A 25,669-nucleotide genomic window follows, 5' to 3' on the forward strand; every position below is an offset into this window, starting at 1 on the left:
CCTTATAGTGAATGTTCACATTGAAAGATGAAGGTGCTATATCGATGCGCATACCTCCTCGGTAGTAAGACACTTCACAACATCAGATTCTCTTGTATAATGACTTATGTTTTCCTAAAGCCCAATTCATCGAACTTTAAACATCTTGAATCAATTAAAGTTTGGCTTTGCGCTGGAACACCCAACACTTTCGATGAAACCATAAGCCCTGGATCATGGAAGTTTAACAGGCTTCACGAAACCAGTAGACAAGGCCTTTTCGTAGGAGACTTGGTAGCATCACGCGTAAGTCTCCTCTCCGTCCAAATCTGCTTTTGCAACTCCTCTGAATCAACTTTTAAAGAGAAGGGTTCAATAATTGAGTCACACGAGCGTCCAATTTTCCAGACGAGCATCCCAATTTTGGACGAGTGTGGACGAACGTCCTCTGCTGGACGAGCGTTTCGAGCGTTCTGGACTAGCGTGGACGAGCGTCCACTTTCTGGACGAGCGTCCACTTTCTGGACGAACGTCCTCTGCTGGACGAGCGTTTCGAGCGTTCTGGACGAGCGTGGACGAGCGTGGACGAGCGTTATGGACGAGCGTCCACTTTCTGGACGAGCGTCTACTTTCTGGACGAACGTCCTCTGTGCGCTGAACGAGAATCCCTATGGAACGAGCGTGCGCTCGCTATGTGGCGAGCGTCCGCTCACTTGGCGACGAGCGTCCATGCAACACTTTCAAACTTGACGCTTCATCCACCTTTTCATCCACCTTTTATGGCTTTCACAATTTTTCTAGCACCTCAAATTTGTGCCTAACAACCTCAACATTGACTTGGTGAGAAGATTTCAACTCAGGCAGCTTTGTCCTCATCGTGCTCACAATACTTGGCTTAATAATTTCCCCAAAGGACCATGAAAGTGGTTGTCCCCAGCTTGTTTCCTCTTTCAAATGTGTTCTCCTTGGTCTTTTGTGGGCTTCATGACCCGAGTCTGCCTCTCACGGCGGAGTGTAATATGAGGAAAGACCAATAAGGAGGGAAAATTTGTGCCACTCAAACTCTACTGTAGTTGTGGTGTGTACAAATCTCCAAGTCATTGTAAGGCGTTTAGGGCCTCTAAGATTAAGCTCATTTGTTCCTTCAGTTGTTGGATATCGACTTTCATTCCTTCTTTTTGGTTCTCCAAGATTTGTGAACTGGTTCGAGTCCTTTAGGGTATCTTAGATGTTTAGCTGTATTTTAGTTTTTTTAGTTTTTTTTTTTTTGAAAATTATTCCATGAACTCGATAATAAGATAAATGCGAAAGAAAATACATATGAATCAGAACATGTACATTTTTATTGCTCTAAATTTTTTACATTTTTTCTTTAGGTACATTTATTTGCTGTATACAAAGAAAAGATGAAAAAGAAATGACAAAACGATCTCCCTTTCGTGTCTTAATCGAAGGATGGTACTTAAAGTTCTAAGACCACATACATGCACTCACCAGGATGGTTTCCTAATGTCAACACTCAATTTCGTCCGGATTGACTAAATAATTTGTTTTATTGTTTTCTCCTCATAAAAAAAAAATTGATAAAAAATGTATACAAAATAAAAAAAAAATAATAAAAAAAAATAATAAAAAAAATAAAAAAAACCGTTCGTCCTTCCCCACTGTTGCTGCGACCGTTCGCCCAGAAGCGACTGCTTGAGCGTTCGGTCTTTCACACTTTTAGGACGTTCGACAATTCTCATGTTCAACCGTTCGGTCATCCTCAAGCGTTCATTATTCGGCCGTTCGGTCATGTGTTAATTTAGGACGTTCGTCCTCTGTTGCGAACGTTCGTCCTCTGTTTCCAACCGTTCGTCCTATGCCTATTTCGAACGTTCGTCCTCGCCTTTATCTGACTGTACGTCCTTGTCCGCTCGGTCAAACGTGATCAACTTTCAAGCGTTCAACCTCAAAGACGTTAGGACGTTCGTCATCAACCGTTCGTCCTATACCGTTCGCTCTAGCAGTTTGATCAGGCGTTCGTCCAAACAGTTCATCCGCTCGTCCTTTGCACTGTTCTACCGTTCGGTATTTCGGTGTGTTAGGACGTTCGTCCTCATCTCAACCGTTCGGTCATAATGTTTTGATGAACGTTCGGGCTCAATGTCTTCAGGGTTCGGCTTTGGACGTTCGGCCCATTGTGGTGTTCAACAAATAGCGTTCGGTCATGTTTGTTCTTAGTGAACGTTCGGTTTTGATCTGTTTTGTGTTAGTGAACGTTCGGTTTTGATGTGTCATGTGTTAGTGAGCGTTCGGTTTATATTGTTTAATGAGCGTTCGGTCTTCACTTGAACGTTCGGTTTCTCTTTTGAACGTGCGGTCTCCAGCGTTCGTATTTCCTGCGTTCGGTTTTGAACGTTCGTCCTGCGCCTTGTCCGACCGCTCGCCCAATTCGTTCTCCATCCTCTGCCGCTCGTCCAGTTCCTTCCCCTCACCTACCTTTAATTATTTCCATGATTTCCACGATCTTCCATTAACATTCCCACCAACCAACTTTCCCAGTAAGTGCTCCACTCATAACCAACTTTCCCAGTAAGTGCTCCACTCATAACCAACTTTCCCAGTAAGTGCTCCACTCATCACCACCAACAGCTACCACCATCCCACTTCAGACCCACTATTGATTCCACCAAAAATCTCCACTTTCAGCATCTACCGACTAGGAGGCCTCGACTAAAGGGGGCTGATCTTCATTTTTATCACGAACACTTACCATCATCTGGGTAGAGACCAGAGCCGAACTCCAAACTCTGGACATATATCGTCTCCAAACACCCATCATGCTACACTCCTGACCATTCTTCATTCGTTACCAAGCACAGGGACCAATTTTCATTCATCAAACACCTGAAATGATGATACCATGACCGAACTTCAAATTCTGGAGGAGCCTTCATCTCCAGGAGCCCATCATCTCCCTTCATGACGGCCAACCCCTATCATCACCTCTCTTTACTTCATTTTGATCTCCAAGTGTTAATGACCACGGCACAAAGCACTGGCTCCTCTCACCTGTAACTATCCCAACCATTTCTTCTTCACAACTCATTCACTACCTTCACTACATTTCCCGTCACAATCCTTATTCCCTCACCCAATCTTTAATCTTCATCCATTCCCAACAACCCAAATACACCCACGGCTACGGGGAATACCTCTACCTTCAACCATAATCCATCTCTTCATCCCTACACCTACATGCTACTAGTAACTGCCCATCATCCATATCCACCCACTGCACCTATCATCCTTCAAAAACACCATTGACACATAGCCCATATCATCATCATCAACACTTATACCTTCGAGACGGCCAACATCCATCCTCCATATTCCCACACAGCCAACAACTCACGGTCAGCCCCTTCATCTTCTCCATTTTCATCATCCAACTTCAAAATTCAAATTTTCAATCATCTTCAACTCACAAGAAAAACCCACTCACTCAAAACTATACCCTCCAAAACCAATTCACCCCAACAAACAGAAAACCAAATATAAGATACCTCACGGCCAACACCTTATACACGGCCAACATCCATACACTACAGCCAGCACCTATCACCTTTATACTTCTCACTCTCATCATCCGTCCATTCACCTTTCAACAACCTTCATTTTCCCAGCCATCACTGATCTTAACCTCTCTGCTATCACCCCTTTCTTCTTCATTTTCAACCCTAACACTTGATCCCAAACCCACTGCCACGACTAACCTTATCCCACGGCCATACAACCTCATCATCTTCACCTTACCTCACGGGCCTTCCCCTTAAACAATATTCACTTTCCTCAACTCATCACTCCTAACCACACTCCCCTCACTTCCAAGCTTCTCTGAAAAATTCAATTCTCCACCCCTCACACTGCTCACTTGTGTTCACTGGAAATTCCACACCTCCATTCTTATACCACCTCCAACACTTTATCACGGCCCACGGTTATTAGGAATACCTTTTCATTAATCTTCATTCCCCACGGCCTAACCCCAAATCTGTGAACCCCTCATGCGGGTCTCGTAACAGAAATCACCTTCCTCATCTTCCTCTTCGAACCATCATTAATCACCATCATCTTCTCCGTGCCCCAGCATTCATCCGTGATCACCAACACCATTTTTCCTTTTTTACAGCCTCATCTGTGTCCCCAACGTCGCCGACGCCGCCCTCCGGGACCCTCACCTCTGCAAACACGGATTCTCCCCGCTGACCGCTTCAACCGCCCATCACTTCTCCATCGCGTGTTGTGGCTGCCGAGTCTAGGAAGGAAGGGGCTCGCCCCTTTGTCTGATTCATATGAAAAGGAAACCCTGAAAGAGGGAGCTTGGGCTTTGAACCCGTTTTGGTCCAAATCAAAATATAAAAGAAAATAAAAATGATGATAATAATAATTTGGGCCTCACAAGCGTACACTCAATGCACCCCCCAATTTCATCTTGACACCCCTGACGGATACAAAGACAAAAGAGGGGATTTTGGCCCAAACAAAGGAGCATCAATTTCACACGTCACTCCTGGTTTTATCTCTACATCCTTGTTTTGTTTCTCTTGTTTTATTTTTAGGCTTTTGTTTCTTTATTTTTATTATTTGTTTGGTTATTAGTTTTTACTGATGTAACCCCTTGTAAGATACCCCCACACCCCTTTGTTTTAGTGAATTTGTTCATTTCGTTTTATTTCAAAAAAGGAAAAAAAAATAAAAAAAATAATAAAAAATATGTAAAACTTAAAAAAAAACATTTAATGTAATAAATCTCGGTATGAGTACTCGTGCGATCGTATGCATCAGCCTAGTACTTATTGCCCTAATATAAAATAAATAAAAAGCCGTGTGAGTGCTCGTGCGATCGTACGCATCAGCCTAGTACTCATTACGCAAAACAAAAGAAATAAAAAGCCGTGTGAGTGCTCGTGCGATCGTACGCATCAGCCTAATACTCATTACGCAAAACAATAAAAGGAAAAAAAGCCGTGTGAGTGCTCGTGCGATCGTACGCATCAGCCTAGTACTCATTACGCAAAAAATATGTTTTAAAGGTTTAGGCACATGTGTGATCGCACGCATCGTCCTTGTGCTAAAAACCTCTTCTCCTAAACAATAAAAATACCAAAAAAATATAAAAATCCTCAAAAAAAAAACTAAAAAACTTCTACTTTTCAAACTCAAACAATATCGCCTCCCAGAACTACGTGATCCTTGATTCTCCATCAAAAGTGGAGATACGTAGGAGCAAGGCCAGTCCTTGTCAGGCTCACTCTCCCAAAAATCCAAATCATTTTCCAAACAATTTTCCAAACAATTTTTAAGACACAAATTTTCTCAAACAGTTTTCAAAAGAACTACGTAACCCTGATTTCTCACATGAGAATACGTAGGAGCAAGGTCAATCCTTGTCGGGCCCAAAAAGCTAAAAAATATTGTTTGTTTTCTTTAGCGTTTTATTTTAAGGGGAAGTTAAATACTTTGAAAACCACATCCACATTCGCACATTTAGTTAAAGGTATTGCCTTAGGGCAGGCGTTGTAGGGTGTTAATACCTTCCCTACGCGTAACCGACTCCCGAACCAAGAATCTGGTTCAATTTGACCATGCCTTATCATTTTATGGTTTTTCCGTAGTTTTCCAGAATAAACTATGGTGGCGACTCCAAAATCTTTTTTTCAAGATAATCTTTCTTTTATTGGATCGTCGTCCCGTCGCGATTCCGGTTGCGACAGATGGCGACTCCACTGGGGACTAGCCAGAGAGTCAGGCCATTTAATTAGATGTGCGAATTCAATGTGGTTTTTCTTTGTGTTTTTCTTCCCCTTTTTCTTTATCTTTGTTTGATATTTGTCATAATTGTATCTGTGTTTGTTTTGATCATATTGAACCCTAGGATAGAAAACATGTTATATCTGCCTAGGAATTTTCTTGTTGTTTTGCAGGTGAGGGTTTGGGGTGTACAATTGCATTCTCCCTTCACACACACACAATATGCATATCATGAGTGAGGCCCTATACCCGGGTCTGAGCGCAACTTAGAAATAGAGGGGTTGTGTAGCGGTGTCACTCTGGGATGTACTTCCTGTTTGGCTATCGTGAGAACCCCAACCAGAGTCTGTTCTTTTCATTTGTGTCTCCACACCTAGTTGATTACTCTGACTGTTGTGGAGAAACAGTGAAAAGAGCCATAGCTCTGGTGGCCTGATTTAAGCATTAGGAAGCTATCCTTGTGAGTGCATATATTTGGCCTTAGAACTTCAGTCATCCAACCTTTGATAAGGCACAAAAGGGAGAAATGTGTTTTCCTATAACCCTCATTGTTCGCTTAATAAAAATCACGCACCTTGTACATATCCTCATATCTCTTTTTTTTTTCTTTCTTTTGCTTTTTCTTTTTTTTCGCTCATTGTTTTTCTTCATAGTCTTGTCACATTTTGTGGATTCTAGTCAAAAATTATAAAGTTGCGATTAAGGCCCTTAAGCTAAAAATGGAAATTAACATGGAATTTGAGTCGGGGTATAAGAATTTGGTGAGTTTGTCAGAGGGGAAGAATTTGGGAAAATATTAAATGCAAGTATTGAGGCCAAAGCTCCATTCAACTAAATCGGGCAATATACCCATGTCCCGTCCTGGCTGAAGTTTATGGGACCCTTAATCGTTGTTACGAACTTAAAGAGGGAGAGATGTTATGTTGTCTACCAGTGGTGTATTTGTGGTTCATTTCCCGTGAGACTGGAGACGTCTTAAATTCCCTGTACCCCATGGACGAGTTATTGCAGTATATAATCGATTATAAGGACACTGTAAACGATTACCCAAGAGAAAATTGGATTTTGTACAGAAAGTCCATCACAGGTACTCAGTCCGGTGAACAGGGGTCACCATTGGAAAAAGAAGTGATTTTTAGGAACTTTTGCACTTGTCTTAGGCTGTTCCTTGTGAACCACATGTGAAAAGAGCAAATGAATGGGCCCAACTTTGTGCAAGTTTAAACGAAGAACAAGATAAATGATCACATGAGGCATGAATCTTTTGCTGAAATGTTTCATCAAGTTAAAGACACTCGGGGAAATGTTGTTCGCTTCAAAGAAAGGTCCAAGATCATGGACTATTAGTGGAAGTTTCCCTTAGCCAATGAATCACAGAAAGGGTTAAGACAATCAAGTTGTAATTAGTTTCCCTTACCCAAATTGCAAACAAAAATTTCAAAATGAGGAGCAGTGGATAGAAGCAGCATTGACAAAACTAGAAGGAATGTTGGCGTTAGCTAAGAGGGAACATAAAAGATTGGTGAGTCAGATGAAGAAAGAATATGTTGTTGAATAAGGACAAGTTAAAAGAATCGGATGAGAAGTCTCTCACAGCTAGCTTCCCTTGCCAATGAAGCCATTAAAGACGTCCCTAAGTTCTTAGCTGCTGCTGGGTCTGTAATGTCAACCCGCCTAAGGGGATTGAAACATTCCTCAATTGCTGTGAGAAACTGATCAGACAAATGAAGAATGTGATGACTAAAGCCTGCGATGGTTGACCAAGAATTCCTATGTCTAGCATTTTGGGGATTTCAGAATGATGAACCACCTTATTGACTCTGTTTCGTGTTAATTTCCAAAATTATACCGGGGCAATTATTTTCACAGCTTTATAGTTTCTGACTTGAGAATTTGAACTTTGTTTTCTTTTCTTTTCTTTTTTATTTTCTTTTCTTAATTTCTTTCAAAAAAAAAAAACTAAAATACAGCTAAACATCTAAGATACCCTAAAGGACTCGAACCAGTTCACAAATCTTGGAGAACCAAAAAGAAGGAATGAAAGTCGATATCCAACAACTGAAGGAACAAATGAGCTTAATCTTAGAGGCCCTAAACGCCTTACAATGACTTGGAGATTTGTACACACCACAACTACAATAGAGTTTGAGTGGCACAAATTTTCCCTCCTTATTGGTCTTTCCTCGTATTACACTCCGCCGTGAGAGGCAGACTCGGGTCATGAAACCCACAAAAGACCAAGGAGAACACATTTGAGAGAGGAAACAAGCTGGGGACAACCACTTGCATGGTCCTTAGGGAAATTATTAAGCCAAGTATTGTGAGCACGATGAGGACAAAGCTGCCTGAGTTGAAATCTTCTCACCAAGTCAATGTTGAGGTTGTCAGGCACAAATTTGAGGTGCTAGAAAAATTGTGAAAGCCATAAAAGGTGGATGAAGCGCCAAGTTTGAAAGTGTTGCATGGACGCTCGTCGCCAAGTGAGCGGACGCTCGTCACATAGCGAGCGCACGCTCGTTCCATAGCGACGCTCGTTCAGCGCGCAGTGGACGCTCGTCCAGAAAGTAGACGCTCGTCCAGAAAGTGGACGCTCGTCCACGCTCGTCCAGAACGCTCGAAACGCTCGTCCAGCAGAGGACGTTCGTCCAGAAAGTGGACGCTCGTCCAGAAAGTGGACACTCGTCCACGCTCGTCCATAACTCTCGAAACGCTCGTCCAGCAGAGGACGTTCGTCCAGAAAGTGGACGCTCGTCCAGAATTGGGATGCTCGTCCAGAAAATTGGACGCTCGTGTGACTCAATTATTGAACCCTTCTCTTTAAAAGCTGATTCAGAGGAGTTGCAGAAACAGATTTGAACGGAGAGGAAACTTACGCGTGATGCTACCAAGTCTCCTACGAAAAGGCCTTGTCTACTGGTTTGGTGAAACCTGTTAAACTTCCATGATCCAGGGCTTATGGTTTCATCGAAAGTGTTGGGTGTTCCAGCGCAAAGCCAAACTTTAATTGATTCAAGATGTTTAAAGTTCGATGGATTGGGCTTTAGGAAAACATAAGTCATTATACAAGAGAATTTGATGTTGTGAAGTGTCTTAGTACCGAGGAGGTATACGCATCGATATAGCACCTTCATCCATGACTTTCAATGTGAACATTCACTATAGGGTTCTCAAAGCAGTGCTGGAAATCGAGTCCTTAAAGGGTATCCCAAAAAAAAAAAAAAAAAAAAAAAAACTAAAACAAAAATCAAAGAAAATCTTGAATCACTTGTCTTCTTGCAGATTGTCAAACTGTTGTTTTTTCGAAAAAAAAAAGTAATAAAAAACAAGGTCTCAGTGTCAGATTTCCCCGAATTTGATGCATGTTTTCCACCCATACAGTTATTTCAGCGTGTATTACATCGTGTTTTCCATTAGAGGCTTGTCTTGAGCCAATTTCTTTCGTTGTTTCATACACATATTTCATTGAAATTTTGCTTATCCCTTTTACTTCAGATCTCATGTTTTTATTCGAATTCAATTTTTTCCTTTTTTTCTTGTAAATAAATTATTTTAGCCCATTTTTTTATATACATAATTGTTGGAAGATCTTGTTTTGACTGAAATAAAAAGAAAGCATAAAAATCCATTTTATTTCATCATCAGGGCAAGATTTACAGTAAGGTCGGTAAGATGATTTTGAACAAGGTATCATTTTGAATACATTCATACGATCTTAACATTTGAAAAAAAAATGCATAAAAAAAAGGATAAAAAAAAGCAGATATAACAAAAGGTGCAAAGTTACAAATTTGGAAATAAAAGCAAAATAAAGCAAAAAAAAAAAAGAGCAGAAAATAAATAAGACCAAATAAAAGTTGTTCAGAGTTCGATCGGGTGATCGTTAAGTTACAGACCAAAAAAAATATAAAAAAAAAAATAAGGAAAAGAAAATTCAGCGAAAAAATTCCCGAGTTGGTTGCGGTGGTCTGAGGGAGAGCTCCGTCGAGGGAGCTCTGGTCCGGAATGTGAGAAGCATGGGTGGAGGGATTTGTCGTTCGTCCCTATCGTCGTCAATGATGATCGGAACGGGGAACAAGTCCAGCAGCCTCGGCGCCCTCATAATTACCCAGTCATATTCTTCCAAAAAAAAAAAAAAATTTGTCAATAATAAGATGAGGAGAAAATTTTCAAAAAAAAAAAAAAGATGGAGGTGATCAGGGTGCTTACCATACATGTATAGCGGCAGTTGTGAAAACTGAGTGCCAGTGGGGTCTATCTCCGCTTGCCAGCGCCTGACCCGATTGCCGTGGTTGTTAAACCAGCAGTGCACATTGTATTCAGTGGCATCTGCGAAAACCCTTAGTCGAGACGCAATCTCGACGACTTGGGCTCTGCTGGGATGTGTGACCCCGTAATTGTAAATATTGGTCATCATTCTGACCTGATCGTCAGTAGGCGCCACCGCTGACTGGTGTACCTATCCATCTCCATCTCGCTCATCTTTCCTCTCTAAGTTTTCTGAAATAAAAAAATATAAAAATAAAAAGAGAAAAAACATAACAAAAGCATAAAACAAAAAGTTTTTTCAGTTTTTTCTTTAGTCGTTTTTGTTTCCTTTTAGTTTTTTTTTTTTGTCCGGTCAGTCTTTGTTATTTCAGTGTCTGGTCTCGGATCTGTTTCGCGGTCCTTGCAAAAAGGGTCCTAAACGGATCTATGTCCTTTTGTCCTTGTCCTTTTATCCTTGTCCTTTTGTCCTTGTCCTTTTGTCCATGTTCGATTCATACAAATAAAATTCTCTTTTTAAGTTTTCTGATTTTATGGGGTACGTGACGTTGTTCTACCCGATTGTCTCTGCCATACCTTCAATCGAAGGGAGATTAACGTCTGGTTTCCAGCCTATATACCCCTTAAGTTTAGGACAATTGTGTTTTTTAAGTTTTTAAAATTAAAAAAAAAGAGAAAAGAGAAAAGAGAACTCAGAAAGAAATGCAGAGAATGGCGAGACAGAAATAAAAGCAGATAAATCAAAAAGAAGAAAATAGAGAAAGCATCGAAGAAAAGAAAAACATAAAGGGGAGAGGGGAAGGAAAGCAAAAATGGAAAGCGAAAGCATAAAAAGAAAAGCAGAAGCAGAAAGCTAAAGAGTAAAGGGCAAGAACAGAAAGCGTGAAGGAAAGAAAGGCAAAGAAAGCGTAAAGGGAAAGAAAAGCAGAGAGAGGAGAGAAGGAAAGATCGGAAGAGTAGGAAAGGAAGAGGATTTAGAGTTCAGATGACTTACCTGGAAGGAGAAGGGCTTGCAGAAGCTTGTCGGAGGACTCAGACGCCTTCGAAGGCACGCAGGGACAGAGGCTCCTAGCAGATCCAGACACTCAAGGAAGAGAGAGAAGAGGGAGAAAGAGAAGGATAGAGAGAGAGTAAAATCAGAAAATGTCGCTCGACCCCGAAGGGATACCCGTTTTATAGCTGAGCAAATCCACTGTGGCTACAGTTCCGGTCGCTGCAACCGTCTGGTGTCGGTCTGATTTTTTTCTGAGTTCAAAAAAAAAAGTATAAAAATTTTGAAAATTTGAAAACGGGTAGGGTTTTGTTGGGTCGATCCGGCCCAATTCAATACTTCTTGGATGACCCGATTTCACACCAAAAAATATTAAAACAAAAAAATCAAAAATATGATAAATGGAAATTTTTTCAAAAAAAAAATAATAAGTGGAGTGATGTAAAATTTGAAGTGTTCAAAATTGTTTTTCATTTGCATGATAAAGGACATTTTCAGGTTCATTGGGCCTCATTACCATGTTAGTCTTCTTTGAACCCAATTCTTTCTGAAATATAAATTTGAGTGAAGAATTATTTTGGCATGTTTGTAATTTCACATCACCATTTTGTTTGATTTTTATTCCTTCTTCTTCTACATTTTGAATAAATCAAAAATATTGAAAAAAAAAACAGTGCTCGAGCCCATTAGGCCCAATGGCCTTCGTGGTTTTTCTCTCGAGTATACTTCTTTTGGAAATATGTCAAAAATATTTTGTTTTCACATTTTTGCTGTTGAATGATGTTTTGTACATTTGTTCAAATTGTCTTGTGTGATTTTCGTTGAATTTGTAGTAAAAGAAAAAAAGGAAAAAAATCTGAGAATGAAAGATGAACAGTTTTTGAGCCCATTAGGCCCTTTCGGCATATGTGGTTTCTCTTGAACCAGTCCATCTGAATTTCTGAAAAATAAAAAATGCATGTTTATGTAGATTTTGTGTTTTCAATTCAAATTTTTCCCTTTTCATTTGTGAGGATAAGTATTTGTGCAATAAAAATAAAGTTAAGGAATTCAGATCCTTGTCTGAAGATTTTGTCATGGTTGTAACAAGAATAGTGTTGGACTCATTGAGTCTAGTGGTGTTGCAAAATTTTCTTTAGTTCAATCTTGTGAAATCTTCTCATAACAAAAAAATGATGATTTTCTTTTAGCTTGTTCCATAAACTTTGAAAAATGCAAAAAAAAAAATGTTTTCTTTGTCATCTTCTTGTGACAAGTTCACACGGCTCAGGTCATCTGATCCATTGGATCAATGTGCCTGGTAAGTCCAACTTCCTTCTATGATACTTCTCCTCGGGTCCGATCCAATCTGGATTTTCCCGTGTCGAAAAGTAAAAAAACAAAAAAAAACATTTATTTTTCAAACATTTTTTCTAAATCAAGTTTTCTTATATCAATTTCGGCATTGCTCACTAAGCCCAGTTCCTACACTGGCCCATAAAAGCCCAGTTCCTACACTGGCCCCAAAAGCCCAATTCTCTCACGTGCCCCTTAAGCCCAGCTCTCACTGGCCCCAAAAGCCCAGTTTTCACACTGGCCCCCAAGCCGAGTTTCCATACTGGCCCATTAAGCCCAGTTTTCACACTAGCGAATATTTTTCAAATCACAAGTTTCAAAAATTCTCAAAATTCAAAAGCCCAGCTCTCACTGGCCCACAAAAGCCCAGTTCCTACACTGGCCCCTTAAGCCCAGCTCACACTGGCCCTCTAAGCCCAGCTCACACTGGCCCCCGAAAGCCCAGCTCACACTGGCCCCTAAGCCCAGCTCACACTGGCCCTTAAGCCCAGCTCACTCTGGCCCCCTAAGCCCAGCTCACACTGGCCCCTTAAGCCCAGTTCTCACACTGGCCCCCTAAGCCCAGTTCTCACACTGGCCCCTAAGCCCAGCTCACACTGGCCCCCAAGCCCAGTTTTCACACTGGCCCCCTAAGCCCAGCTCACACTGGCCCCCTAAGCCCAGCTCACACTGGCCCCCTAAGCCCAGTTCTCACACTGGCCCCCCTAAGCCCAGCTCACACTGTCCCTCTAAGCCCAGTTCTCACACTGGCCCCCAAGCCCAGTTTTCATACTGGCCACCATACGTAATTTTCTCTTAAAACAAAAAAAAATATGTTTTTCAACTAGTATCATCATTTTCATTTCATTTTTCTTTTCTTCATGCATAAAACCAAAAAATACGCAAAAGTTGAGTCAATTATTTTTTATGCAAATCATCTATTTTATGAGAAAAAAATATAATGGATGTCATAATCTCCTGGAGTCAAATGATCAAATCACATATTCTTAAGGGATATTTGTGTGTGCATTGCTTGAAAGCATCATCCTTTAGCCTTCGCTATACCAAGAGATTGGCCCAATCATGTCTTTGAGCCCAAATAATAAACACCAAGTTTTACACTGGGGCAGATTTTTCCGTTACCTCCATTGGCTTTCATTTGGGAGATCCTGAAGCCCGTTGAAAAAAAAAAGGGAAAAATAAAAAAAAAAGAATGAAAAATGACTCTGTTGAGATCATTTAGTCTTTGTCTCTTAATTAATCTTTTGAAAATGAAACAACCAATATTTGAAATGACGTGTGGCCATTTTTCTTCATCCAAAAAAAAAAACAAAAATATATCCTCTGATACCCAATTTGAGCCAATAAGAAATTTCTTTTCAAAATTTTACCCAAACAAGGGTTACCATCACGGTAGAAGTCGACTCAAATTGCAAGAGGAACACACTCAGTGATCAAATGAAGAAAATTCCTCAAAAGTGAAGTAAAAATACAAAGAATCACGAAGTGATGGCAAGCAAAGAATGAAATTTGAGAAAGGGCAAAGTAGTCAAAACAGATTTGACAAATAACTCATACAAGCGTAGATGGTAACCCTTGTTTTTCAAAAAAAATACCCACAAAAATTTATTTGAGCCTTTATATCCTTTCTTTCAACATCCTTTAGCCCAAGCCACATTACAAGCCCAATAAAAGTCCACACAGATTGAATACTGGTTGCTTAAATTTTCATAAAGCTTAATTTTGAGACAAGGCAAAAATGACTAAAAAAAATGATGATGATGGAAAATAATTGTCCACGGATGAAAGGAACTCCCTATTGATCAAAATTACACAAAGGAAAATCAAGCCAATTGGGGCAATCTTTTCAAGCCAATCCTTTACATATCCATCACAAATTCCTGAACACAGTCAATTCCCATTCAAACTCTTCCCCCGGGTCCCAAACTTGGGGCAACTTTGTTAGTCTCAGATTTGTTCCATCTGTACCCTTGTTGGGCCTCTCAGATTTGTCCGTACTGAAATTCATAGATCCACCCTCAAAACAGGGGCAGACACTTTGGGGTTTTGTATGATTTTGAGTCCATCTTATCATTCGTAAACCCCAAAATGGAGGGGGGCAACCTTTTGTTGAACCTCGCTTAATTGACTCATACCCAAAACCAAGGCAACTTTGTGACTTTCAAATGTTTCGACCCATTCAGAGTATTGAGCAATTTTGTTAAATCTCAAATTTTTTTCATCTGAACATTCAAAGCTCATACAAAGACTGGGGCATGCCTTGTTGGGCCTTGCATGATTTTGGTTCGCCCCGAACTTCAAAGATCTAAAAACCACCAAAATTGGGGCAATTTGCAAATCCCACATGATTTTCTCACTCCCTGATTCCTGACCTATTCCCTCACAATTCACAGATACATTTGTCCATACCAATACTTTTACCATGCTCCAAACTGGAGCAGCTTCTGGGTATCTACTACCTCACATTGGCCTTTGTAGCCGTTTTAAGGAGTAAGAGGCCCAAGTAGCCATCCCGGTACTCTCCAAATCCTTCCAATCATCCTCCACATATTTTTCCAACCCCTGATACCAAGCATGTATACACTGGTATCTCGTCAAGAAATGCGTAGCACACAAGCTTTGTTTTGAACAGTTGACTTTAGAATTGGACATCCATTGAAAGGAAATTGGAAGTCTAGATCGTCATAAATTTGATGATTTCAAAGGAAACAAATTGACTCTCAAAACAAAATGTCATAGGTTCATAATCTTCCAATACATCATGTACATATTTTCATCAACTTTGAATTTGCCTCCATGTATATTCATCAAATTTTTTCTTCCTTCAAAAAGACAAAAAAAATGCATCAAAGTTTTCCCCTCCATGTACATTACATCAAATTTTCTTCTTCAAAAAGACAAAAAAAAATGCATCAAAGTTTTCCTCTCTAATTTCAAAAATTACATCAATTTTTCTTCTTTCAAAAAAGACAAAAAAAAATCAACATTCATCAAAGTTTTCTTCTCCAAATTTCAAAATTTACATCAACCATGTTTCTCTTGCACATTGAGGTTTCAAAATCCATATACTTGTACAGAATTGCAACACCTTGTTTCTTAATTTCAAATTTTCAAACAAAAAGAAAAAAAATCAATCAAAATCAAAATAAAAAAAATATATATCTTCTCAAAATTTCAACAAATTCAAAAATTTCAATTTTCAAAACAATCTCAATCTTTCTGTCATTGGTATCTCGGCCCTCTGTAAGACAATGGTCGAGCCCGATTTTGACTTTTTGTCATTGGTATCTCGGCCCTCTGTAAGACAATGGTCGAGCCCAATTTTACTTTCTGTCATTGGTATCTCGGCCCTCTGTAAGACAATGGTCGAGCCCAATTTTACTTTTTGTCATTGGTATCTCGGCCCTCTGTAAGACAATGGTCGAGCCCAATTTTACTTTCTGTCATTGGTATCTCGGCCCTCTGTAAGACAATGGTCGAGCCCAATTTTACTTTTTGTCATTGGTATCTCGGCCCTATGTAAGACAATGGTCGAGCCCAATTTTGCTTTTTGTCATTGGTATCTCGGCCCTCTGTAAGACAATGGTCGAGCCCAATTTTACTTTTTGTCATTGGTATCTCGGCCCTCTGTAAAACAATGGTCGAGCCCAATTTTACTTTTTGTCATTGGTATCTCGGCCCTCTGTAAGACAATGGTCGAGCCCAATTTTACTTTTGGTCATTGGTATCTCGGCCCTCTGTAAGACAATGGTCGAGCCCAATTTTACTTTTTGTCATTGGTATCTCGGCCCTCTGTAAGACAATGGTCGAGCCCAATTTTACTTTCTGTCATTGGTATCTCGGCCCTCTGTAAGACAATGGTCGAGCCCAATTTTACTTTTTGTCATTGGTATCTCGGCCCTCTGTAAGACAATGGTCGAGCCTTTTTTTTACTTTTTTCAAACGACCCTCTGCATGGCAATGGTCAAGTCAGATTTTACTTTTTCAAATGACCCTTTGCGTTGCAATGGTCAAGTCAAATTTTACTTTTTCAAATGACCCTCTGCATGGCAATGGTCAGTACATATTTTTAATTTTCTCAAATGACTCTCTGCATGGCAATGGTCGAACCCAATCAAATTCAAATTTCTCATTCATTTAATCTTGTTCATTTTATTTGAAAAAAAAAAAAATTTTAAAAAAATTTTAAAAAATTCCATGTTTGATCCTGGTTCCTTTTCATTGAAATCCGAACAAAATTAATATTTCGTCCGGATTGATTAATAAATTTACTTTCATAAAAAAAAAAAAAAAAAAATAATATTTCCTCGTTCACTGCATCTGCAGCATTGGCGGACCCTCCACAAAGTTGTCACACTTCAATTCTCAATTTTGTTGGTTTGTTTTATTCTCTGTTTGTTTCTTGTTTATCTTGAAATCCAGACGAAATTAGTATTTCTATCTTTACTTATCTTTTACTCTGATAATATGAAAACATTGTTTATCATATGATCTAGTAAAATCTAAGTAAAGAGGGGCAGTTGTCAACACTCAATTTCGTCCGGATTGACTAAATAATTTGTTTTATTGTTTTCTCCTCATAAAAAAAAAATTGAAAAAAAATGTATACAAAATAAAAAAATAATAATAAAAAAAAATAATAAAAAAAATAAAAAAAACCGTTCGTCCTTCCCCACTGTTGCTGTGACCGTTCGTCCTTCCCCACTGTTGCTGCGACCGTTCGCCCAGAAGCGACTGCTTGAGCGTTCGGTCTTTCACACTTTTAGGACGTTCGGCAATTCTCATGTTCAACCGTTCGGTCATCCTCAAGCGTTCACTATTCGGCCGTTCGGTCATGTGTTAATTTAGGACGTTCGTCCTCTGTTGCGAACGTTCGTCCTCTGTTTCCAACCGTTCGTCCTATGCCTATTTCGAACGTTCGTCCTCGCCTTTATCTGACTGTACGTCCTTGTCCGCTCGGTCAAACGTGATCAGCTTTCAAGCGTTCAACCTCAAAGACGTTAGGACGTTCGTCATCAATCGTTCGTCCTATACCGTTCGCTCTAGTAGTTTGATCAGGCGTTCGTCCAAACAGTTCATCCGCTCGTCCTTTGCACTGTTCTACCGTTCGGTATTTCGGTGTGTTAGGACGTTCGTCCTCATCTCAACCGTTCGGTCATAATGTTTTGATGAACGTTCGGGCTCAATGTCTTCAGCGTTCAGCTTTGGACGTTCGGCCCATTGTGGTGTTCAGCAAATAGCGTTCGGTCATGTTTGTTCTTAGTGAACGTTCGGTTTTGATGTGTTTTGTGTTAGTGAACGTTCGATTTTGATGTGTCATGTGTTAGTGAGCGTTCGGTTTATATTGTTTAATGAGCGTTCGGTCTTCACTTGAACGTTCGGTTTCTCTTTTGAACGTGCGGTCTCCAGCGTTCGTATTTCCTGCGTTCGGTTTTGAACGTTCGTCCTGCGCCTTGTCCGACCGCTCGCCCAATTCGTTCTCCATCCTCTGCCGCTCGTCCAGTTCCTTCCCCTCACCTACCTTTAATTATTTCCATGATTTCCACGATCTTCCATTAACATTCCCACCAACCAACTTTCCCAGTAAGTGCTCCACTCATAACCAACTTTCCCAGTAAGTGCTCCACTCATAACCAACTTTCCCAGTAAGTGCTCCACTCATCACCACCAACAGCTCCCACCATCCCACTTCAGACCCACTATTGATTCCACCAAAAATCTCCACTTTCAGCATCTACCGACTAGGAGGCCTCGGCTAAAGGGGGCTGATCTTCATTTTTATCACGAACACTTACCATCATCTGGGTAGAGACCAGAGCCGAACTCCAAACTCTGGACATATATCGTCTCCAAACACCCATCATGCTACACTCCTGACCATTCTTCATTCGTTACCAAGCACAGGGACCAATTTTCATTCATCAAACACCTGAAATGATGATACCATGACCGAACTTCAAATTCTGGAGGAGCCTTCATCTCCAGGAGCCCATCATCTCCCTTCATGACGGCCAACCCCTATCATCACCTCTCTTTACTTCATTTTGATCTCCAAGTGTTAATGACCACGGCACAAAGCACTGGCTCCTCTCACCCGTAACTATCCCAACCATTTCTTCTTCACAACTCATTCACTTCCTTCACTACATTTCCCGTCACAATCCTTATTCCCTCACCCAATCTTTAATCTTCATCCATTCCCAACAACCCAAATACACCCACGGCTACGGGGAATACCTCTACCTTCAACCATAATCCATCTCTTCATCCCTACACCTACATGCTACTAGTAACTACCCATCATCCATATCCACCCACTGCACCTATCATCCTTCAAAAACACCATTGACACATAGCCCATATCATCATCATCAACACTTATACCTTCGAGACGGCCAACATCCATCCTCCATATTCCCACACAGCCAACAACTCACGGTCAGCCCCTTCATCTTCTCCATTTTCATCATCCAACTTCAAAATTCAAATTTTCAATCATCTTCAACTCACAAGAAAAACCCACTCACTCAAAACTATACCCTCCAAAACCAATTCACCCCAACAAACAGAAAACCAAATATAAGATACCTCACGGCCAACACCTTATACACGGCCAACATCCATACACTACAGCCAGCACCTATCACCTTTATACTTCTCACTCTCATCATCCGTCCATTCACCTTTCAACAACCTTCATTTTCCCAGCCATCACTGATCTTAACCTCTCTGCTATCACCCCTTTCTTCTTCATTTTCAACCCTAACACTTGATCCCAAACCCACTGCCACGACTAACCTTATCCCACGGCCATACAACCTCATCATCTTCACCTTACCTCACGGGCCTTCCCCTTAAACAATATTCACTTTCCTCAACTCATCACTCCTAACCACACTCCCCTCACTTCCAAGCTTCTCTGAAAAATTCAATTCTCCACCCCTCACACTGCTCACTTGTGTTCACTGGAAATTCCACACCTCCATTCTTATACCACCTCCAACACTTTATCACGGCCCACGGTTATTAGGAATACCTTTTCATTAATCTTCATTCCCCACGGCCTAACCCCAAATCTGTGAACCCCTCATGCGGGTCTCGTAACAGAAATCACCTTCCTCATCTTCCTCTTCGAACCATCATTAATCACCATCATCTTCTCCGTGCCCCAGCATTCATCCGTGATCACCAACACCATTTTTCCTTTTTTACAGCCTCATCTGTGTCCCCAACGTCGCCGACGCCGCCCTCCGGGACCCTCACCTCTGCAAACACGGATTCTCCCCGCTGACCGCTTCAACCGCCCATCACTTCTCCATCGCGTGTTGTGGCTGCCGAGTCTAGGAAGGAAGGGGCTCGCCCCTTTGTCTGATTCATATGAAAAGGAAACCCTGAAAGAGGGAGCTTGGGCTTTGAACCCGTTTTGGTCCAAATCAAAATATAAAAGAAAATAAAAATGATGATAATAATAATTTGGGCCTCACAAGCGTACACTCAATGCACCCCCCAATTTCATCTTGACACCCCTGACGGATACAAAGACAAAAGAGGGGATTTTGGCCCAAACAAAGGAGCATCAATTTCACACGTCACTCCTGGTTTTATCTCTACATCCTTGTTTTGTTTCTCTTGTTTTATTTTTAGGCTTTTGTTTCTTTATTTTTATTATTTGTTTGGTTATTAGTTTTTACTGATGTAACCCCTTGTAAGATACCCCCACACCCCTTTGTTTTAGTGAATTTGTTCATTTCGTTTTATTTCAAAAAAGGAAAAAAAAAATAAAAAAAATAATAAAAAATATGTAAAACTTAAAAAAAAACATTTAATGTAATAAATCTCGGTATGAGTACTCGTGCGATCGTATGCATCAGCCTAGTACTTATTGCCCAAATATAAAATAAATAAAAAGCCGTGTGAGTGCTCGTGCGATCGTACGCATCAGCCTAGTACTCATTACGCAAAACAAAAGAAATAAAAAGCCGTGTGAGTGCTCGTGCGATCGTACGCATCAGCCTAGTACTCATTACGCAAAACAATAAAAGGAAAAAAAGCCGTGTGAGTGCTCGTGCGATCGTACGCATCAGCCTAGTACTCATTACGCAAAAAATATGTTTTAAAGGTTTAGGCACATGTGTGATCGCACGCATCGTCCTTGTGCTAAAAACCTCTTCTCCTAAACAATAAAAATACCAAAAAAATATAAAAATCCTAAAAAAAAAAGTAAAAAACTTCTACTTTTCAAACTCAAACAATATCGCCTCCCAGAACTACGTGATCCTTGATTCTCCATCAAAAGTGGAGATACGTAGGAGCAAGGTCAGTCCTTGTCAGGCTCACTCTCCCAAAAATCCAAATCATTTTCCAAACAATTTTCCAAACAATTTTTAAGACACAAATTTTCTCAAACAGTTTTCAAAAGAACTACGTAACCCTGATTTCTCACATGAGAATACGTAGGAGCAAGGTCAATGCTTGTCGGGCCCAAAAAGCTAAAAAATATTGTTTGTTTTCTTTAGCGTTTTATTTTAAGGGGAAGTTAAATACTTTGAAAACCACATCCACATTCGCACATTTAGTTAAAGGTATTGCCTTAGGGCAGGCGTTGTAGGGTGCTAATACCTTCCCTACGCGTAACCGACTCCCGAACCAAGAATCTGGTTCAATTTGACCATGCCTTATCATTTTATGGTTTTTCCGTAGTTTTCCAGAATAAACTATGGTGGCGACTCCAAAATCTTTTTTTCAAGATAATCTTTCTTTTATTGGATCGTCGTCCCGTCGCGATTCCGGTTGCGACACCTAATTCTTAAATCAAGGCCACCAGAGCTATGGCTCTTTCCACTGTCTCTACACAACAGTCAGAGTAATCAACTAGATGTGGAGACACAAATGAAGAGAACAGACTCTAGCTGGAGTTCTCACGATAGCCAGACAGGAAGTACATCCAAGAATGACACCGCTACACAACCCCTCTATTTCTAAGTTGCGCTCAAACCCGGGTATAGGGCCTCACTCATGATATGCATATTGTGTGGAGGGAGATTATAATGTAAAACAACAATTGCAAAAATAAATACAGATAAGTAGAAACAATTATTTCAAACATAAATAAAAAGTATAAGAAACTCACATGCAATTATTCCAAATATTAAACATAGATAAAGACAAAGGGAATAAAAACACAAAGAAAAACCACATCGAAATCGCTTATCTAATTAAATGGCCTGACTCTCTGACGTCCCCAGCGGAGTCGCCATCTGTCGCAACCGGAATCGCGACGGGACGACGATCCAAGAGAAAACGACTTTGAAAAGAGATTTTGGAGTCGCCACCATAGTTTATTCTGGAAAACTACGCAAAAACCATAAAATGATAAGGCATGGTCTATTAGAACCAGATTCTTGGTTCGGGAGTCGGTTACGTGTAGGGAAGGTATTAGCACCCTACAACGCCTGCCTTAAAGCAGTACCTTTAATTAAATATGCGAGTATGATGTGGTTTTCAAAATGTTTAACTTTCCCTTAAAATAAAACTCTAAAGAAACAAACAATATTTTTTAGTTTTTTGGGCCCGACAAGGATTGACCTTGCTCCTACGTATCCTCATTCAGAATGAGAAATCAGGGTTCCGTAGTTCGTTTTGAAATTGTTTAAGAAATTTGCTTGAAGAAATTTTTTGAGAATTTTGTTTAGAAAATGATTTTGGATTTTTGGGGAAATGAACCTGACAAGGACTGGCCTTGCTCCTACGTATCTCCACTTTTGATGGAGAATCAAGGATCACGTAGTTCTGGCCAGGTGATATTGTTTGTAATTTTGAAAAAGTAAATGTTTTTAGTTTTTTGCAGATTTTATATGTTTTTGGTATTTTCATTGTAATATTTATATTTTTTGCGTAATGAGTACTAGGCTGATGCATACGATCGCACGAGCACTCACACGACTTTCTCTTTTTATTGTTTTGCGTAATGAGTACTAGGTTGATGCGTATGATCGCACGAGCACTCACACGACTTTTTCCTCTTATTGTTTTGCGTAATGAGTACTAGGCTGATGCGTACGATCGCACGAGCACTCACACGGCTTTCTCTTTTTATTGTTTTGCGTAATGAGTACTATGCTGATGCGTACGATCGCACGAGCACTCACACGGCTATTTATTTATTGTTTGCGTAATGAGCACTAGGCTGATGCGTACGATCGCACGAGCACTCACACGGCTTTGTTTTTTTTATTTTATATTTTTTTGTACTTTTTTATGTAAAACAATAAAAAACAAATTCAATAAATACCAATAAAACAAAGGGATAAGGGCTATCATACAAATGGATTACATAAAAAAAATAAAAAAAAATAAAAACTTAAAATAAAGCTAGAGAAAACAAACCGGGGTGTAGAGATAAAAAAAAATCTGGAGTGCTTTGAAGCTCCTTTGTCTGTCAGGGGTGTAGAGATGAAAAAAGGGGTGCATCCTGAAATGTATGCCCAAGTCCAATTCTTCTTTCTTTTTTTTTATTTTGTTAGCAAGGATGGGCTTAAACTTGAATGTAAATGGAGTGTGAAGTATGAAACAAAGGGGTGCAGAGAAAGTTCTTTTTTTATTTATTTTTGTTTAGGGTTCGAAGCCCCTTTCTAACCTAATTAGAATCCCTTAAGGGTCATCCCCTCCATTTCAACACTTCAACTTAGTTTTCCAGAGACCCAAGGTCTCTTTTCCTCCGAAGATTCGCCGCCGCTACACTATGAATTGGCCACCGTGACACCGCCTCCTACCAGCTCTGAAAACGCCGACGACAACAGGTACACCCGCAACCACCGACGGCCCCGGCGTGACTGCCTTCTCTTCCCCGCGCGCGAGGCTGACGCTACTTCCTCGAATCCAGCCACCGTGCCACTGCTTCCAGCCACCGCCTTCTCCCTCTTTTGGTGTCAAGTTATTGGGTGGTTTTTGATGATCGATGCTCGTAGTAACAGTGGGCCTGGGTGGAGATGAAGGCCAGAGGTGTTCGGTGTTGAGGATAAAGCGTTAGAGGTAAAAGCCGTGCGGTTAGGATGTTGAATGGGGGAACCAGTGAGTAGTGTGTGATAGGTGGGTAGATACGGGTTACTGGTGGGATGATCAGAGGAGTGCAAAAGGGAGCTTATCAGTGTGCGTGTGAGGGAGGATGATGAATGTTGGCCGTGCGTAAGGATGGCTGTGATAGTGGGTGTTCGAGGGTGGCTGTGACGGCGGGTGAATATGGGTGAAGATGATGACTGAGTGGGGATAGGTGGTGGCCGTGAGGTGTTGGTAGTGGCCGAGTATAAGGTGTTTTTAGATGAAAATGGTGAAGTTGGTCGTGGGGTGGTATGGATGATGATGTTAGGTTGATGGAGGGTAAGGAAAAAAGGTGTTGGCCGTGGGGGTAAGGTGAAGATGATGATATGGGAAACAATATATGGGTGAAGATGGGAGTGAGTTCACGGGTGTCGGAGCTGATGGAGAGTGGTCAGAGGTGAATGATGAATGAAGATGATAATCTTCGGGTTTTTTGTTGGAGGTAATGAATGTTGGAAGGTGATAACAGAGTCAGATGATGATGATAATGGTGGAGATGGTGTAAGGATGATAGGTGCAGTGGGTGAATATGGATGATGGCTGTAATTGACGGGTGGAAGATCGTAATCTGTCCAGAGTTTTGAGTTCGCCCCTGGTCTCCCCCCCTAGTGAAGATGAAGAAGAAAGGTTTTAAGATGGTGGGCTGGGGTTAGTGTCGGCAGCTTTGATTGGAGGATGCTTGAAAGTGGAGATGTTTGGTAGTTGTGGTTGGAGGGTTGCAGAAATTATTGGGATAGTGGAAGATTGGTGGAAGATTGGTGGCAGACATAAGTGGAGGGTTAGTGAAGTGGGGGAAGGTAGATGGTGAGTGGAGCACTCATTCGTATGAGGTTGGTGATGGTGGGGAATAGTGGAAATCAATAGTGGAAGATTGGATGGTGGTGGAACGAAACGGACAAAGGAGGACGAGCGGCAGAAAGGGGAAGTAAGTTGGATTGGCGGTAGAAAAACGAGGACGAGCGTAGATGAGGGAAACGAATTGGGCGAGCGGTCGCACAAGGCATAGGACGAGCGTTCAAAACCGAACGCTGGAAAAAAATAAGCACTAAAGTACGAACGCTGAACGAGACCGAACGTTCAAAAGAGGGACCGAGCGTTCAAGTGATGATCGAACGCTCATTAAACAATATAAACCGAACGCTCATTAAACAATATAAACCAATAACGAGCGCCCAAAACCGAACGCTAATAATCAGTCATACCTCAAGACCGAACGTTCAAATGAGTGTAAATAACTTCAAAACCGAATGTTTACTAACACAAAACCGAACGTACGCTCACTAACCCAAAACAAGACCGAACGTTCACTAACACAAAACATTATGACCGAACGGTTGAAGATGAGGACGAACGTCCTAACACACCGAAAAGCCGAACGATAGAACAGTGCAAAGGACGAGCGGATGAGGACAAACGTCGAGCCGAACGGTCGAAGATGACCGAACGGTTGAAACTGAGGACGAACGTCCTAAATTAACACATGGCCGAACGGTTGAACATGAGAATTGCCGAACGTCCTAAAAGTATGAATGGCCGAACGCTCGAGCAGTCACTTTTGGGCGAGCGATCGCATAAGGCGAGGACGAACGGTCCGAAAGACCGAGGACGAACGTTTTATTGTAGGGACCGAACGTAAGAGGCTGAGAATTAATGGACGTCTTATAAAACAGCGGGCGAGCGTCTTTGAGACGCATGGTAGAGGACGATTGATTTCATGCAGAGGATGGAACCGAACGCAATCAGAGGAGGACGAACGTCTGAAAGTTGAAATGATCAGGACGAGCGCTTGGGCTGAGAAAAGACGAACGTACTGAAGGTTTAGGACGAACGGTTGAAGCAACAGTGGGAAAGGACGAATGGTCACGGGAAGGACGAACGGTTGAACAACAGTAGGGAAGGAGGAACGCGAGATCATGTAGGACGAACGTTTGCGGCTGAGAAATGCCGAACATCTTTTCTTCCCCTTTTTTTTTATTTATTTGTTTTATTTGTTTTTTTTACTCTCTTTCCTTCTTTTTTTTTATTTTTATTTGACACTCACGATAAAATAAATCTATTGGTCAATCCGGACGAAATTGGGTGTTGACACTTAGTACACTACCTTTTAATATAAGACAACACTGACTAACACTAGTACAAAAACAACGTATAACGTCACACGTTTAATGTTCAACCACTGAATAACCAACGTTAAAAATGAGCGGTGAC

The sequence above is a fragment of the Vigna angularis genome, chromosome 6 (assembly GCF_016808095.1).
Source record: "Vigna angularis cultivar LongXiaoDou No.4 chromosome 6, ASM1680809v1, whole genome shotgun sequence".
Classification (NCBI taxonomy): Eukaryota; Viridiplantae; Streptophyta; class Magnoliopsida; order Fabales; family Fabaceae; genus Vigna; species Vigna angularis.